Source organism: Podarcis tiliguerta (genome assembly GCF_965153285.1).
Source record: "Podarcis tiliguerta genome assembly, chromosome: 1".
Classification (NCBI taxonomy): domain Eukaryota; kingdom Metazoa; phylum Chordata; class Lepidosauria; order Squamata; family Lacertidae; genus Podarcis; species Podarcis tiliguerta.
The window spans coordinates 67577985-67586115 of NC_139534.1; the positions used below are offsets into that span (position 1 = coordinate 67577985).

General features: G+C 43.4%; 1 protein-coding gene across 1 annotated transcript in view; it reads right to left on the reverse strand.

Annotated features, from left to right (window-relative positions):
- DENND5A (DENN domain containing 5A) overlaps positions 1–8131 on the reverse strand; it is a 609609-nt gene that overhangs the window by 393551 nt on the left and 207927 nt on the right. The gene's annotated exons all lie outside the window — the stretch shown is intronic.

The following is an 8131-nucleotide window of genomic DNA, read 5'->3' on the forward strand; positions in this document are numbered from 1 at the left end:
GGTTCTCCTTCATATTTTTTTTGCGCGCCAACGCGAGTTCCGGTTCACACTGCCGGGCGCCCTCTCGCCCCCCGCAAGCTCTTGGCTGATCAGTTATTTGACGACCAAGTCGCTCCATATAAACGGATCCTAAGAGTTGGGAGGGACCTCCAAGGTCATCTATTGTCACCCGCCAGGAGATGGAGGAAATCTGCTGTGTTAATAGCAACCCTGAGAGGTGGTCAGCCAGCCTCTGCTTAAAAATATATCTCTTTAGGAGAATCCACCGCCTTCAGGGCTACCAACCCTGTTGGACCCAGGGGCACATTTGCAGATCAGAAAAAAACTGCTGTGAATACCAGACACCAACCCCAATACCAACCAAGAACACACCGCAACCTATTTGCCTTCCTGGGCTCCTTTGGGTAGAAGGGAGGATACAATTTTAATAAATAACTCACACATTATATTAGGTATACTGGGTGTGTGGAATGTTAGGGGCAGGGTAGTACCTCTGGTGGGGGACGCATTATGCTCTTTTGGGGTAGCTTGTCCACCTTTGGTCCCCACCCTGCACTCAGCTCTCATCTCCTAGAAGCTGTCGGCATGCAACAGCGGCCACAAACCCCAGAATGGCTTCGACTGGCCAGGTAAACCAGGTGAGGATAGCTGATGGGTCTCAAACTCTCGGTGAGTTAAGGACTGCCCCTGCCTGCGAAGAAAGGCTCTGCCAGATTGAGCGGATGAGGCCAATAGTGGGTCCAGTGGTCAAGAAGGCAGTTTCTGCATGTGCTGTAGAGGAAAGTGAGGGGCAGATGAGGCTTATCAACCTGAGAAGGTAGCCCATCTAGGAGAAGGAAAAGTCTGATCCTAAACCACCACTGCCTTGCGGGATATCTTCGAAAGAATAAAAGGCTAAGGAGCAAACCCTACATAAAGCTGGAGTGGCGTCTCTAAGTCAGTTGGATGGTGCCTTGTATGTCTCCTTCCAGCAACTTCTGCAGCTGTAAAGGTAAAGGTACCCCTGCCCATACAGACCAGTCGTGTCCGACTCTAGGGTTGTGCGCTCATCTCACTTAAGAGGCCAGGAGCCAGCGCTGTCCGAGGACACTTCCGGATCATGTGGCCAGCGTGACGAAGCTGCCCCGGCGAGCCAGCACCAGCGCAGCACACGGAAATGCCGTTTACCTTCCCGCTATAAAGCGGTATCTATTTATCTACTTGCACTTAGGGTGCTTTCGAACTGCTAGGTGGGCAGGAGCTGGGACTGAAAGACGGGAGCTCACCCCGCCGCGGGGATTCGAACCGCCAACCTTACGATCAGCAAGTCCTAGGCACTGAGGTTTTACCCACAGTGCCACCCGCGTCCCCGCTAAGATGCAGCTAAGATGGTGCCAAATGTATTGCTCTGCTTTCCTTTGGGCCACATCAGTGAAGCAGAGAGAGGGATCTTGTTGTCTGGGCAGCCCAGGACCTTCATACACACTGCCCAGCTTGCACCCTGGGAGGTCACATTGGTGCTGCTAATGCAGCAGTTTGACTTCACCTCTGGAGGCACACTCCATTGTCTCTTGAGACAGATGGGTGCCAACAATACTAGCTACAACAGAATGCAGCTTTCAATTCTAATTTCAGGGAGGTGAGGGCATCCTGTGGGAATCTGCTGGTGCCACATTTGCAGTGCCTGAAAGGTGTACTTTTTATGTATGACTCCAAGCATCTCTTGATCATTCTTCAGAAGAATGAAAAGATGCAGGGCAGGGCAAAGCAGAACTTTCTGGCATCTCTGTAGTCCTATGGATTAGGCACTTTTAAAAAGAAGTGTGTCTTTGGCCATTTTCACATGTCCTAGAGAACTGCACAAAGGTACTTCAGGGGCATGTGGGCCAGCAGTCATCCTCCTGCTTGTTTTCTACCCTTCTTACTCCAAACTTTCCTCCTCCCCATCTTATGCCAAGTTTGTCCCATTGTACCTACTCACTACAGATACCTTACCAAACACTTTAAACCTGACTTTCACCAAATCAGAACCTAGTGACTTCATAAATCCTACATACCCTCCAACATTTTACAGATGAAAACAGACACACATTTGAGTGCTTACACCACTGTTTTCACACCAAGGACTTGAGCACATGTATGTGAGCTCACTTACAAACACATCACTAGGTGCCTTCTATACAGCAATCTTCAGAAATCATCTGTCCTGCCCTGTTTTCTGAATCAAGTGTGTGACTAAACTGATCGTATCCATTTCCTTTTTTAAAAGGCTGTTTAATAGAATAATTATAATCTCACAATGGACCTGGTTGCACTTCTTATGGAAAACTACAGCATTAAAAAGTTGAACAACATTTACTACTTGGATAAGCAGTTACTGGTGGCTGGAAGATTAAACTACTTCACATGAACATGCACACTAACAGATTTTTGTTTTAGAAAAAGACCATCATCTCTAACGTTTCCACAGAAGACAAAACAAGGACTACTACAGGCCAGTCACTAGTATAGGCTGGTCTGCCCCTAGGCAGAGTGAGGTGGTCTCCTCAGGTAGGTGATTGTTAAAAGGCAGCAAACTGATGGTTGGTTACACACTCTCTCTCTCTTTCTTTCTCTCTCTCTCTATATATACTGTGAGGAGGAGAGGCACTTGTAGGATTTTGTACCTCAGGCACTGTTTTGCCAAAGGCAAAAAGGGCTCTTTATTAAGGATCTCTGAAACAAAGGCAAAACACAAGGAATGAAGAAAGTCTTAAATGTATTGAGTAGCAGGCTTATCATACACAAGAATAATATAGACTAACATACCAGGCAAACAGCAATCCTACTTTTTCTGCTGGGAGTCCCAGGGATGTAGCAGCAGAGTAGACCTCAGGCTGCCAGGCTATACAGCACCAATATCCCATTTAGGCCTGCACCCCACTCTGACTCAAACCCTGTGTTTTTTTTATACCATAGTCTGCCCCAAGTCATGAGGCTTAATTGCTAAGCTACCTTCACAAGGCTTGGCGGGGGGGGGGGGGTCGCAGGATATAGGAAAGCAAGTAACACTCTGTTATCTGTGCACAAGGAGCCCTCCTGTGAGCACTCAAGTCAGCAGGAATCAGCATTACAATCACTACTGCTGAGCTTAGGAGAGTGGTGAAACCCTGCTTCCATATGGTGATATGAACGGTTAAGTGTGCAAGGCCACCTCCATCATCTGCATTTCCACTGCATTCAGTGTTATGAACGTACCAGGGAGATATGGGTCAATGGATGCCCTCTAAGCATAAGAGACAAATCAGATCCTAAATGATGTGCAACCAGAACACTGTTCTGGCTGTCTACTTTGTGTCAGATGCCTAGCTTAAGCTGTCATGATGGTTGATATACATACACTTCTTGGTCAGTCCTGTACTCTTGTGTTTCAACTTCTATAGACCAATGAATAGATCGTGGGGTTGGCCTCAACAATTTTGGGAATATTGCTGAGCCTGGAAACAACAGTTTTAAGAACTGAGCCCAGATCCACATGGTCCCAGTCCACTGCACTGCTTGTTCACCAGTATTAAATGTTACCAGCTGTAACAGCACCAATCATCTGTTGCAGTTGATGGAGGAAAGAGGAAGTGTAGAGGTGCTCAGCCCTGACTCCTGTTCCTCCAAACAAATGACTATTGCAGAGCAGATGATAACCATCTATTAGGGACCATGTACACAAATCTGATGCCAGAAAGGCATCATACAAGAGTCCCAGATAGGAATCCTAGATATGAGATGCATGATCTAAAGCCTTTGCTGTATATAAGAAACACATCCAACAAGGCAATGTGAACACATGAATCTGTTTCCATGTGCAGATTTTTCTTTTTGCTCAGGGCTTGCAATCTATACCTATTTAATGCTTAAGATGCTTTAAAAGACTTCCTTTCAAACTTCCTTCATTTTTGCCATAAGGCCCATTAGAAACAGAGGGACTTACTCAAGTAAACATACTGTACATAAAACTGAATTTTAGTAAAGTCTTTGTTAATACTAATACTTGTACACTAATACTTGTGAGAACACTTGCCAAATGTAGAGAGGTGTCTGAGTTGAACCTGGCAACACACATAGCACAATCCTATGCATGTTTACTCAGAAATAAGCCCCAGTGTGTTCAAAAGGCTTACTCTGGTAAATTGGAATAGGATTGCAGCCTAATAGGAACTAAGAATTGTCCAAAATCCTAAAACTGCTGCCAAAGCCCTTTCAAAACAAAATTCCAGTAGGGTGCCTTCCTTCCCCACGTTTTTGCATTATTACACAAAGCAAACAGAATTAAGATCATGATAAATATTTTAGCAGTTGTCTTGTTGCTTAACATCAGGTTTTCTGTTCTGAATCCTTTTTCAGCAATTACTCAGGCATGGTCTTGTGCTTTGCAGAATTAGGATCTTAGCTGGTCATGTCTCCCCACCCTCAAGCAATACAGGAAATGGTTGTTTATTATAGAATAAATCTCTGGCAAACAGCTGGCTGCTGCTCTAATGAAGCAACTTGCGTATGATGATTATAAAATGTAAACAGAAAGTGGGTCATATTCCCCATTTGCTGGAAAGATGACAGATGATACTGCCCAAGACCTTCTGGCTGCCTGATTGTCTGTTGTAGCTTCACTTCATTGGGGGGGGGGGGTAATGTATAATGATGGCATTCATTATGATGTTAATAATGAACAGTAATAGTAAAAATAATGTTTATTATTGCTATCATTATTATTTCCCCTATTTTTCCCCCCCAGGAGTAATTTAACATTGCTCCCAAGAGAAGAGAGAAGTTTCTATCTAATTCAACCACAGAGGTTTCATCTTGGCATAGAAAAGGATTAGAGAATAATAATAGAGGAATTGATTCACATGCGTTAGAGGGTTAAACCTGGCATCTTCAGAGATCAAGCTGGAGGAATAAAAAATCAGAAGATATGGAAACCTCAGAATGTATAGCAGAACTGCGGAGGGAAACCTGAGAAGGGGCAAGCAGGCAGGAGTAAATGCAAGGAATGGGACCCAAATTTTGGGGTTTGTAGTTAATGAAGCTGAATAGGTGCAAAATTGAGTCAGAGGGAATGGCAACATTGCCTGTAATTTGGGCAATGATCTGACCAGGAGAGAGGTCTTGGTTGTGGAGTGACCCATAAAATTTCTCTGGATATTATAGGAACAATTGTTGCTGTGGAGGTTTGTCACTATGCAATTGACATCCAACTATTTTTTTATTTCCATTTAATCCAGGTGATACAGCAGATGCACCAAAGACGTGCTTACAGTCAATAATGGGACAGTTGATTTGAGGGCTAGTGAACTGAAGCTGAATTAAAATAAGATGGAGATAATATAGGTAGGTGGAACCAGTGCTTTCCCCCCCAAAAAATGTTTAGGGATACTCTCACTTTGACTCAAGAAAACTGGGGAAAATAAATACAGTAAATGGATAAAAGTACAAAGATTCAAAAAATATTTAGGGGTATGCGTATCCCCAGAAAAAAGTACTGGGTAGAATGACTGTGGAGGTTCTATTCAGCTTGTAGTAGATGTGGTTCCAACATCCATGGTTTCACTCACAGTCAGGATTGCTCCTCAACCCACCATTGCTGTTGAATGCCCAAGTGGCCCCTTTTCCCAACTTTGGTGTGCTGGCTGCATCCCCTCCCAAAAAATGAATGATGCAGCCACAGTTATCCATGCTCTAGCAGCATCCAAGCTTCATTGCTGTGACAGGTAATTCCATGAAAATGTCAACCTACGGACCCATTTTTTTCATTTTCATACACAGTTAGCATGTTCTGTGTTATTTTAAGAATAATTTCCCAAAGTTTCTTGATCTGGCCACTGTTTTTCAAAGCAGCATTTTTCACATAAGTAAAAAGTTAAAATTAAAAGCCCCAGAAGCATGGCATGTGAGATGTCTCAGAATTGTTTTATCTTCCCCTCAAACCTTCAGTTAATGACCTCTACAAGGAAATAGGTTAATGACCCTTTAATGTACTAATGGTTCTGCTTTCTCATTTCATAAACTAAGAATAAATTTTATGTTAGGATCAAAATCCGATGAGCTTAGGACAATACAGTACAACTTATATTGGCTTAGTGTGTTATGTAGGTCACAACAACACACACATAGCCCATAGAGATGCAAAAAAATTACCTCAGAAGATGAAGGTCTCTTGCCTTATTGTAATCATCTCCACTCCTTAACAATGGAGAATTAGGTAGCCAGCTCAAAGAGAAGTCAGGGCTCCTGCACCTTTAAAAATACAGTAGTATGAAAACTACACTTACTGAAATTTCATCTTTCTTGCAACTATTAAATCCCACCTGTTCAGAATACATACTCTAAGCTGTCAGGGGTTTGAACAGATGAATTCCTTTTCTTCCTTAGCCTTCCATTCCCCCTTTTTTCTTTTCTGGTTTTGTGTTCAACTGAACATGAACATTTTGTATCTTAAAAGTACTCTCAGTCACAGTCTTATTAGCAGACTTGCAGTCTGCCTGACTTTTCTTTAGGTCCCAACCCCAGGTCAACAGCTATCAACATTCTGTAAACTCAGAAGCTCCTAACAGCCAGTTTAGATATATTTAAAGCACATTCTTCCCCAGATAATCCTGAGAACTGAAGCTTGTTAAGCATGTTGGGGACTGTAGCTCTGTAACGGGGAACTGCAGTTCCCATAATTATTCAGGGGAAGCCATGTGATTTCAGTGTACATTGAATTAACTTTAAACTACATTATGTTTGGGTGTCCTCATTTCACTGCCAAATTGATTGCCAGTTAACCACCTAAGTTTGCTGTTAGAGGGAGTGATTGCTCTGAATAGTAATACTCTGCTGACAATCCTTCATAATCCAAAAAGCAGCCTTGTATGCAGAAGGTCACAGCCTTCTGCAGCACATAATAAGAGTTCATCTGCTCCTCATAAAAGGCAATTCCAGGCAAAGATGTTCCTCAGTGCATTGCATTACATAGTCAGCAGTTTCCAAATGGCCCAACAACAAAATTGCTGACAGCATGGATAGCTGTGCATGGATGCAAATCCTTGCACAATGGGGCAGAAATGTTCTTAAAAGTCAAAAGAAACTGTTGTCTGGCTGAAGAAAATTGTACTTGGAAGAACAAAGCTTTTTAGCTTAGAACTCTGATGTCATACAAAACCCAAAGATTTTGCAGGTACTGTTCTGGTAAATATAGTCATATTTGAAAACATCTGCAGAACTCCAACACTCAATATATTTGTAAGTTGTACTGAGGGCTCAGTTTAGGTAAACTGGAAATGTAAAAACAAAAACTGAGCTAGTTCTGGATTCACACAGCCCACTATGGAGCTTCTTGGTCAGGGGTGGTGCCAATGTTTAGGCTGGCCGGAACCTGAAAGCCCCAGGCAGGCAGCAGAATAACGACCAGCAACTGGAACTAGTCTGCACAAAATACTTTATATACAGACCTTTAGAATATACCAGGAATCCCAGGAAAATGGCTCAGAATTAGGGTTGCCAACTGGCCAGAATAATAAAGTTTAAAAAAATAGTTCTGGCATTCTCCATTCTCCTTAACAGATTTCATAGGTAGCAACTTGAAAAAGTTTTTAAATGGTATAGATCAAAACACTAGGTAAAAGTTAAAGGTAAGCACCCCAGGATGGTTAAGTCCAGTCAAAGGCATCTATGGGGTGCAGCGCTCATCTTGCTTCAGGCTGAGGGAGCCGGCGTTTGTCCACAGACAGCTTTCTGGGTCTTGTGGCCAACATGACTAAACCACTTCTGGAGCAATGGAACACTGTAACAGAAGCCAGAGTGCACAGAAACACTGTTTACCTTCCCGTCGCAGCAGTACCTATTTATCTACTTGCAGTGGTGTGCTTTTGAACTGTTAGGTTGGCAGAAGCTGGGACAGAGTAATGGGAGCTTACAAAAGGTGGCAACCATACTATGTAGTGAGCCTGTTTGAAAGAAGGCTATTCTGTGTTCAGCATTTGTCTTGAGGATTTTTAGTGCAGAGATTAACATCCCAATCTTAACCCAGATGTACAGTAAAGGGAAAGGGAAAGGGACCCCTGACCATTAGGTCCATTCGTGACCGACTCTGGGGTTGCGGTGCTCATCTCACTTTATTGGCCAAGGGAGCCGGCGTGCA